At 36.7% G+C, this 10,807-nt stretch overlaps 1 protein-coding gene across 2 annotated transcripts in view; it reads right to left on the bottom strand.

Annotated features, from left to right (window-relative positions):
* LOC121296726 (granule associated Rac and RHOG effector protein 1-like) overlaps nucleotides 1–10,108 on the bottom strand; it is a 49,724-nt gene extending 39,616 nt beyond the window's left edge. The window contains exon 1 of one of the 2 annotated variants that reach the window (XM_041222501.1): nucleotides 10,046–10,108. The gene's annotated coding sequence lies outside the window, so the exon portion shown is untranslated. The remainder of the gene's footprint in view (nucleotides 1–10,045) is intronic. The other variant, XM_041222500.1, reaches the window with a different exon arrangement.
* Between the last annotated feature and the right edge of the window lie 699 nt (nucleotides 10,109–10,807).

Consider the following 10,807-nt stretch of genomic DNA (forward strand, 5'->3'; position numbering starts at 1 on the left):
ACAAAGGAACAGATTATGCTGCTTCGTCCCCTACTTATACAGTCACTCATGACCCCTTGGTGAACGATTGCAGTCTCTCCTCCAATTCCATAGCTGCCAAATCATTTCCCTTCTGGGTCGATGAATTGATGTATTGAAGCTCCGCCCCTTTTCTAAATGACCAACTTCCTTTTAACCCTAGGAACAAAGTGTCAGGCCAAACAGTCCAGGGTACTCTGTTCCCGTTACTTTGCACCCTCACAGGTGGGGAGGGAGATTTACCACCAAGAATCATTGTCTTTCTATCACAACCCCATTTATAGCCTACAAAATCTATTATTATAATAATATATATTACAATAATATTATTACCTCATTAACGATAGGATGCAAAATGCTATAGTATAGGGACGAGGCCCTTCTCTCACGTAGCGTATTACGTGTGTGTAAAAGACAGGTACAGCGTAGCTGGTCTCCAGTCTGCAGTTATACACTCTGGATCACTCGTCAGCTCGGCTCAGACATAAGTTAATAAGAGAATCAATGGGCGACCGATCGTTGTAACATTTGACCGAAGTGCGCTGGCGTATTTTCACAGTTATGAAAAAACTAACAACGCATGCACGAAGAAAAATATCTTGGTAATTACTAGATCGATTTTGTTGGTTCCACAAAAAGGCCTTCCTTGTTAATGAGCCTACCAAAGGAGGTATTTAAACTTGCAGCAGTTTTTGTTGTTGTTATTTGAGTGCAAAAAATTGTCCGAATAAATTTGTAAAAACTAATTTTTATGCCATTCTGTAACTTGAAAACTACAGAACGGATTTTCACAATCTATACCAAAACACTTATCTGTGACAGACACCAAGCGTGCCAAATGGCGTCCCAATCGGTTTTGAAAGGGCCGAGAAAAACACACCCCTCAAAATCAGGTTTAAACAAGAAACTGTCTGTCCCTCTTACTTTAATGGCACGATAGTAATTAGGACTACTTATTTTAGAAATCACATTAATGTTTATGTAGTTATTAACGTAGATTGTATACACTCCATATAAGACTTTGAATACAATACTGTTGTAGCTCAATTTTGCCAGAAAGTGTCGCCACGAGAGACACTCAGATCGATAAACCAACTATACAGATGGTGAGTGTGTATGATTAAAAAGTTTCAAAGTGAAAGCAAACACAGTGTTAACCCATTCATTAATGCCACTATCTATGTTTGCACACCTTAAAGGCCTGGACATACCAGCACTTCACATCACTTATTATGCAGTAAAAGATCTGACCGGTACATCTTGTAGCTGAATCAGCAAAACTGTGTGCTAAGACAAGTGTGTGGTTTTAAATTCTAATATAAATCAATTATTTTGTAATTACTTTTCATAGAAATGCATAAGTAACTTTTACTTGCTTTAAATCTGGATGCCTAAAATCATAAAAAAAATAATTTAGGGTCTCTAATAAGGCACATATTTTAGACCCCTGCAAAACCCCGAAATTTGTTTTCGGTGGGGGGCGTTGCACTCTACACCTGTGCTGGAGGAGGACCCCATACACCCCTGCCTTCTACTTAGGATTGCTAGCTTCCTACTTTAAGGAAAATGAAAAGATTTAGTAATATCACGTGAAATTCAGCTAGTCTTAAACCGCTTACCCCTGGAATATTTATTTCCCGCCTCTGCTTACTAGTGATTGGACAGCTGCATAACAAGGGACAGATCTTTGACTCTCCTATTGGTTAAACCTACGCAAGACCTTCAACTGTTTATCTCCTGACTCCTCTCAGTATTGATTGGACTTCTTCAGACAAAATGCCAGACAAAAAAAAATAAAAAAAAACTCCAGTTGATTTATCTGTTATCGGAGCAGCCCTAGTACAAACCTATAAGGGTCACATACCACTATAGGTTTGTTACCTGGAAGCAAAAAAAGTATTTAAAAAAAAAGGAGATATCAATTCACTTGTACAGATACTTTATTTCAAAAACTCATTCAGAACACAAATGTTTTAGAAACTATTCAAGGGTAGCCAATTAAATTCTCTTTGTCAATGTCAATCTAAAATTCTGGTTTTCACGGAGGTCAGAGCAACAGTAACAGTGTCTGTCAGATCTAACTAAAACTAGCTGTCAGGCTGGGGAAGATAGCAGTCTGATTTAATTATATTTTTCAATACAGTAGCTTTTCATTTTAAAAGCGATATCCATTGTTACTTGCTTTAACCCCTTCTTGCTGCTGCATGGCTGCCGTAGCAGACGCATGCTTGTTTACTTCACAGAAGGGAACGATTGAAGGAAGGGGGAAACGTGTGTGCCTTCAGCCAGTAAATAAAACTGAAACTGACTTCAAATAAAGCTGAGAACAGAATAGTTTTGGAGGAATGTACAGTAGACAGAAACAGATAAAAGATTAGTCTGAATTCACCCATGATGTTCAAGCTGTTCCTTCCTCCACTCCCTCCTCCAATAATTCTATAAATCAGTACTGAAACAAGTGTTTTTTATAGGTGGATATCTTGACAAATGTAATACTGTATTCACCAATTATTACATTTTTAATAAGCTGAACTATAATTGGATCTCGGAAGTAAAATAAACCCATTACAAGTATTAAGCAAAGGAGCGAAACACACTACTGCAGAAAATGGGTGTTATTTATTTCAGTTTAAAAAATGTAGAAACTGTTACATTAAGCCGTTTTGAATATTCATTCGAAAATTGCTTCCATACTGTAGGTTCACATCCTGTTATCAGTTTTAGACACCTCTGAAAATCGCTGATTCTCTTACCATATACCCCATGGTATCTTTTACCCTTTGAAGTCACAATACCTTAGCAATTAAAGATTACCAAACTAAGTTTTGTTACTGTATCTTCCCTGTGAGCAAATGTCTGCAATGGAAGAGAACACCACAACGCAAGAATGATGAACTACAGTACATATTTATTAGGGTTCTTTATGAAGTCCTGCAAGGAAAATATCCTATGAAGCAGCAACAAGTCTCAAGTTCCTTCGTCTTGCACAATCTTGGTAACAGAATATCAACAAAACTATGAATAGAAGTGGACATGACAAGGCATCTTACATTATTTCTGTAGTCCAAATCATTTTCCTCTATTAGTACTTTTATTTGTTTTGAACTCCATTACCTGATGGGAACAGTATGTGGTCTTGTAAGCTTGGGACCTTGAACATGTTAGTTAGTCTAAGAAAAATCACCACTTGCTGCTCTGCTTGGCATACAAATAACAGTAATTCCTACAGTGCTTTCCTCAACATGTCTGCTCTTTACTCACCTTCCGATAATCCTCTGAGAATCTTCTTAAATGGTTACATAAAACATGCTTAGTCAGTCAGTGATAAAGCTGAACCCACAATGAATGCCTGTTGAGAGAAATAATTGCTTCCTATTGAAAGTGGAACTCTGCAAGTCTATTCAGGTAACCAAAGCATCACATTTTTGTTTGGACTGAATTAGCATGATCAGTGATGTGCTTACTCAATCCAAACACATTTTTCTGCCACAATTTTCCCCCAAATTACAAAAAATCAACATCAACAGTAAGAATAGGCTGGTCCTTTTAAATATCCGAAACATAACAAAAAAATGTATCATTACATTACTGGACTTAAGTAGCAAATAATGTACTAAATGTATGGAAATTGATAAGAGAAGGTTTTACACAAACGACTGAGTTTATGAATTCTTCAGTATATGAATTCAATAATTAAACCATTTTAAGTTTTAAGCCTGCAGCCACAACTACAAGGCAATGATAAAACAAGCGTTACATGCAACATGTGCATTCGTTTCCCAGGTAACCCTATCATCAGCGGCACAATGTTTTATCTTCTGCTTCAGTAAGATTCATTTAGCTCTGTAGGACACTACAGCACCACACCTTGCACCTGAGGGCACAGTGCTAATTAAAAGGCACATTTCTACAGTTGCTCAATGTTAAAATATGTCAACATAGTAAGAAGTTCCAAATTAACAGTATCTAATAATAACCTGTCTTGCTTAACTGGAACATGTTCAAGCGCCGACAGACAAAGACCAAGCAGTTACCCTATGCTGTAAGTGACCACAAGTAAACCATTCTTCTGTTCTGACTACTAAAATGACAAATATAAGATGCTGGCAGGACCTAGTGAAGAATTAAAATGTGTTAAATTTGTATTCACAGATCACGATTAGCACTTAGCTTGGAATAACTCATATTATTTTCGGGTGAGGTCAAGATTTATTTAAAAGGGACCAGGGCTTTCATACACCTCAACAACAAACAACTTGCTCACAAGTTCCCTATCTTTTTGCAATAGATTTCCATTTTCCAGACTTCATTTTTGGGTAAATCCCATTACTCTGCCTTACACCAAGCGTTTCCTGTGAAACAGGTATATACTGTTTTCACACTGTACCCTTTTACTCCTGAAGTTGTAATTTGCTAATCGCTTCTCGACTAGTTAATAACGCCTCATTGTCAACACACGGAACTAGTTCAAAACTCCCAGTGAAGTAAAACAAATGTGCTTAGACAACAACTACTGTATTAGCCTGCACACTGTAATCCATCTGATCTGCACACGAGTACAAGTCCAGAATACAAGCAGCATGGCCTAGGTGTTACAGGAAGTAAGGAAGATAAACAATCTGAAGCAAAATTATTGTGGGAAAGTTGTGTTAATGAGAGGGAAGAAAAACACACAACCTGGAGTACATTATTCCTTTAATGGACTGTAATAATTCTCTCAAACATACATAGAATACTGTTGTGGAAATCAAACAGATTCTCAAACAACGTTAAATCTAACATTTGTAGGAGTGTAATGAAAGTGAAGACTGGTGCCACCAGTTATTGTGCTCACCATACCTAGTGTGACAGATGGACAATACAAGGCTTCATTTTAAACATTTCAATTGTCCAAAAGGATCATTCTCTCTTTAAATTCGTCATCTTTTGGCACATAAAGCATTAAACAAACAGCAAGTTATTTAGAAGCTGAACCCCTGGCAGCTCCTCAAAGTTATTCTTCGCTCAGAGGGCTTTAGTTTTTTTATACTGCAACACAACATGTTTTGTTCTCAAATCCAAAGTTATGTATAAAACAATTACTTTGTGATCCATGTTATTCCTTCAAGAAATCAAACAAAAGCACGTCAGACAGCCTCATGCAACCAATTAGCTAAATGCTACTAATTTCCTCGGGGTGACAACGTGAACTGATAAGCTGGCTATTCAAACACATCTCATATACTGTATACTCTGGCCAACCCTAGCCTTTAAATGACAAACTTTCATCTTTATGTTAAAACACCTCCAGTTACACAGCAAGACTCTGGAATGCATGTCATTTTGTTATTAGTACCGCAGTTGTGTTGGCACTGCACAGACAGACTCGGGGTGTAATTATAAGCAGCTTAGAAGAACCACAGAACAATAAATATGAAGAGGTGGAGGGTCAAACCATTCTTATGCTGTCGAAGCAAGAACTGAGACAATAATGGGCTTCCTAACAGAATCCCTTAAGCATGTACTGTGCGGTAGTAACAGGTTTACTACAGAACACTAGTAACAGACTCCTTGACAACTGCACTGCTAGTTTGTTTGTCATTTAAAAATAGCAGCTTTATTTACCAAGCACCAAACATACTGTACTGAAGGTGTGTATTACCTGACACAAGTTTTACAGTACTACTCTGTTTGTAAATTGTATAGACTCCTGAGGATCTTTCAGCCAATAATAGTGCACTTGCCATACGTAACAAAAAAACCCTACGACATCAATCATATCATATTGAGGCTTTTACCATGCTTTATTCTCAATATTGGTACGGATGATCAGATTTAAAAAAACAAAACAAAACAAAAAAAAACTACCCAACGCATCTCTTGGAATTCGCTTTGAAAATCAATTTGCTAATTTTTCAATCACAATTGGCCACCTACTGCGACAGTATTGTCTTCAGTCTTTTCCTTCTTGTCAATGAAAATCACAATGGACTAAATATTGGTTGGTCATGAATAGAAAACAAACATATCTGGATTTATTAAATTGTAATTAAAAACAGTACATATTACAGCGTATGTGTTATATCAATACTCCTTGTAGTTTGTAAACCATTCACTTACTGCAGTAGACTTTCGTCATCCTATAACCTCAGTATACCATACAGAAATTCGGGAGCATGTAAAGTTAATAAAGGCTTTACCACACTTTTCCCAACATGGTAATTACAATAACAGCCGCATGCCTTCTTTGTTTGAAATTTTAACAGGCTAGCATTGCTGTCTTTAATCGCCAAACACAGCCAATTGACAGCTATCTGGAAAATGAACAAGCATCTAAACATTTGGCTAATACTGACTGCAGGTATTTAAAATCGAAGTACTCTCAAGAGCAACTAGGCTACTACTTACAACACAATGTAAACTAATGTTTAACAGATTTTAAACCAGTCGTTAAACTTGATAAAGCAGAATGCACAGGCGAATGTAGTAAACAGATAATAAGGAATATTTTATTTCCGTGAAAAACTGAAGGTGACTGTTGGGGCTTTTAATTTTACATATTGTCCACATCAAAATAATAGGGCTTACGAAAAGATATTGTAAATGAGTCAATTAGTTAATACTGTAAGTAACAGGACAAGAGAAACACTGCTTCTGTTACATTTGGGGGTCTCGGAGTGGTTGTGAACACAGCTGGGTGCTTATGTTGTCCATGGTCCCTGGTACACTGCTAATGTAAAAGTGAGACATTAAATTAAAACATTTTTATCATAGTTACCAGCCTGCTATACAAAATGCCTAAATAAACCCAGCTGAAATACAGAGAGCCACAGACATTCCTGAAATTTTGGATTTGCATTTCACTAATGCTACATTTTTATCTGTCACCTGGACGGGTCTGACAGTGATCAATTTCTCCAAATCAGCCTCTACAAATAGCAATGACAAAGGACGCGATCCTGTGAGTGTCCTTACAGGCGGCATGTCACACAGTCACCAGAAATAAGCAATCAAGCAGCACAATGATATTTGTCACCTTTATTTCTACACTCTCATATGCAATATTCAGATTTTTGTCTAACGTTTGGTTACAGATGGAACTTGCCGGCACGGCAGATAAACGTACATAATGCAACAAGAGATGGGACCTACTTTTAAATGTCATGGTGCAGATGGAAACTGAAGCTTTATTTCAACAGTACACACCCAATGAGAACCGAGGGCACATCCTGAGATCATAAAGCTTCGCAATAATACATTACTGTCAGCAACGTACAAAAGTGAAACAAAAGTTATTCTTCTTAAGAATGTTTCTAGGATACAAGAAAATAAGTTTACATTTTATTAGTTTTCACTTGCAGAAAATATATCAAAGCACATATTTCTTAGCAGTAATAGAAGTCGATATAAAAAGACGATATGTATTATTGTACATTTAAAACTAAACCATACTGTAATTTGTGGCAAGACAGATATTTCCTAACATCAGTGGCCCAAACAGGAAATACATTCCACATGATCCCAGCAAACGCAGACCGAAATCTTTTCACCATAAAACCTAGCTCAAGTTCCACCCTACAGTATAATAACACAGATACTAAAACATTGTTTCTAAGTATACACGCCACACGAAGCACAACATGTTGACAATGCTTAACTCAATCCAATACCTTTCATTTGCTGTAGCTTTCAACTTTAATTTAAGAAAAAAAAACACTTATCTGTTGGTTTGTTTTCCATTGTCAGTAAAAACAGACTTTGTTTCACCTTTTTGCAGTTTGCTTTTTTTTGATTATTTAACACTAAATGATGGTTAAAACATATTATATATACTAAAGCAAAACTTCATTAATTTCAAGCAATAGAATTTGATAGGACCACTTAAAACAGGGGTGTCAAAACTAGTCTTCGAGGGCCACAGGTCTTCTGGTTTTCATTCCAACTTACTCTCAATTAACTTAATTGATCTAAGTATTTGTTCAATTTGACATATTTAACATTTTAAGGTATTTTGCAGTTGATGGTTTTAAAAATGCACTTGATTCAAGGTACACTACCTATGAGACATTTTGAATTTGAAGAGAAGTGTTAAATGTGTCCAGTTAATCACATAATTAGACCAATTAAGCAACTGAGGTCTTAGGTGGAACAAAAGCCAGAAACACTGCAGCCCTCCAGCAACTGAGTTTGACACCCCTGATTTAAAATATTGCTGCATAGCATTCACTAGCTTAGTTTACAACAATCTGCTGATCTGTCATTTGTGCTTAACACAGCAGCTAGCACAGGAGAATACACAGTAGTATCACTGTGTTTACAGTTTTGATGGGCGAGGCTGCATGTGATCTATCACCCATTCAAGGTTTCTCAATGATTCATAAAAGGGTTTTTAAATCTGAACCAGCAGGGTCATATCCTATTTACCAGAGTTAGCTACAGTACTACAAGAGCAATGTTGCTACCTAAACTCACACACCCTGAGTTTTACTTTTTAAAATGGATTAATATAAAATAAACTATGATAGACAAGATTCAACTGATTGAATGTGCATATTATTACACTGCCTAGGACTAGCCAATTATAGTTTCTTGTTAAATGTTATTCTAAAATATAATCCCTTGGTGTCTGCTTACGATTGTCTCCACAGTTTACCATTTCTATGCACTATGAGAAAACGGATCACGTCAGTCCAGTTTGTTCAGACCCCAATTCAGTTTTAGCTGTAGCAGGGTCGCAATCCATATCAGTCTGTTGAGATTTTCCTTGGCTCTACATGGCGTTTTGTTGTACAGATAACATTGTATAGGACTACTACACTAATCATATATACCTTTAACATTACAGACCAATGCTCCGATGAACCTTTTAATAAAAGCTGGATAACTGATATTGTAAACATTTCATACACACTGCTTTTTGATTACAAAATAAATTCATTTTACAGTGTTAACTAATATCCGTTAATAAAAGTTTGAAAATACCTCAAAAAGTAATTTCTTAAAGTGCCCCTAAAACAAAACTGAGCATTTAAAAACAGCTCCAAATATGGATGCATAAAGTTGGTTGAAGTCACCAATTGCAACCTATTGTGCTTTTGCATATGTGCTACTGCAATCAATTAAATGCCCTTATTCTTTAAACACCATTGCAGAGCCACGTCTACTGTAATCAGCACAACAAATGACATGCAAATAAACAAATACATTATTATATATTTCATGTCTACCTGTCGCTTCGAAATACTGTACCGCCCGTAGTGCACCCGGCTTAGAAAAACACAGAAGCCATATCAATGTCTATTTACGCAGCTGATCACTATGTAGCAGGAAGGTGCACTGGAATTTCCGCAAGCGCAGTATGCCAGTTTCACCGAAACTCACTACACATTGCTAGGGACACTTTTTAGCAAGCTATTAATACGGCCTTTTAACGCCCCCCCAAAAAAAAAAAATCACCGAAGGATTTTCTCCCTTCTCCATAACTACAGCGAGCGATGCAACAGTTCGGCAACACTACATGCCGCTTACACACACCCAACAGTGATCTAAATGTCTCTTTTTTAATGGACACGGCATGAACATGTAAAATAAAATATTAAACACGAACGGTTACGTTAATCGTTAATCAATTTACATTAAATACCATGGAAATACCTAATTCATACGGTACGTTTTGATCCGTTTTTATCCAGCATGATCGCGATAGACACACCAAGTGAATCAACTAACACACACTCAAAATGCCACCGCGCTTTCATTTCGTAAATCAAACCAAATACATGCTTGTATTTGAAAAGATCACGACTCGTGCTACTAGCACTAAGGAGTACTCACAATAGCCTGCTGCATACAGAATGTACTGCACCGAGTGATTCCCTGACATCAAATCTGCGACACAATTAATCTTCCATTATACAGCCCGAAGCTCCGCAAATGCTAATTTTACAGTCAGAGATATTATATACCGTTAAGGTTACATTAGACGGGGTTTTATTTTTTTGTCGCGTCTTCAACGTTTTTAAAAATAGATATTAAACACATCTCTTACCAGCAACGTCGTCCACCCTCCTGACAGCAATTCCCTGTCTGTGTACACCGGAACTGACGTTTCTCCATATCAACCAGGTCAAGTGGCCTCGAAGAGAGTTCCCCTCCTCCGTGGGCGTTTGGACTAAGGACTGGAACTTCAGTGTAAACATGTCCAATGAAATTGGAACTAGTGACTGCAAACGATATGATTAAAAAATCAACTTTAACTTGAAAGCGCTCGTTTCACAATATTATAGAAAAACTGGATAACAATTAAACCAAAAGCTATAGTGATTATGTAACTGTTACCATATGTGCACATAACTTTGATCCAATTGCAAATGTAAACTTGGAAATTTGAAGGAGAGATTTAAAAAAAATAGAAAAATAATTAAAAAAAAAATCCCACCGAAATATTTTCATTTGGTGTTTTATGGTGTTGAGGGTATGGTGGAATTTCTATTATTTAGATAAAGAAAGATTACCAAAAAGCAATACAATATACTGTATTATAATACAGCATTTTGGACACTTCCTGGCTTTTTTTTTTATCACTAAAGCCAGAAGTTTGCCAAAATGATCCCATCATTTATTCTGAAATTTTCATTTTTAGCACAGGGCCCAAAGTTACCTATTTTTTGTTTATACATTCAATCTGTACTTCAGAAACTTTTCAAATCCTTAATTAGTCTGTTTCCATATTCCGAAAACATAACTTGCTGCAGATTTTCACACCTAACTAAAGCCCCTTTCACTCTGGCATGCTCTACCCGGGTTGGGA

The sequence above is a fragment of the Polyodon spathula genome, chromosome 21 (genome assembly GCF_017654505.1).
Source record: "Polyodon spathula isolate WHYD16114869_AA chromosome 21, ASM1765450v1, whole genome shotgun sequence".
NCBI lineage: Eukaryota > Metazoa > Chordata > Actinopteri > Acipenseriformes > Polyodontidae > Polyodon > Polyodon spathula.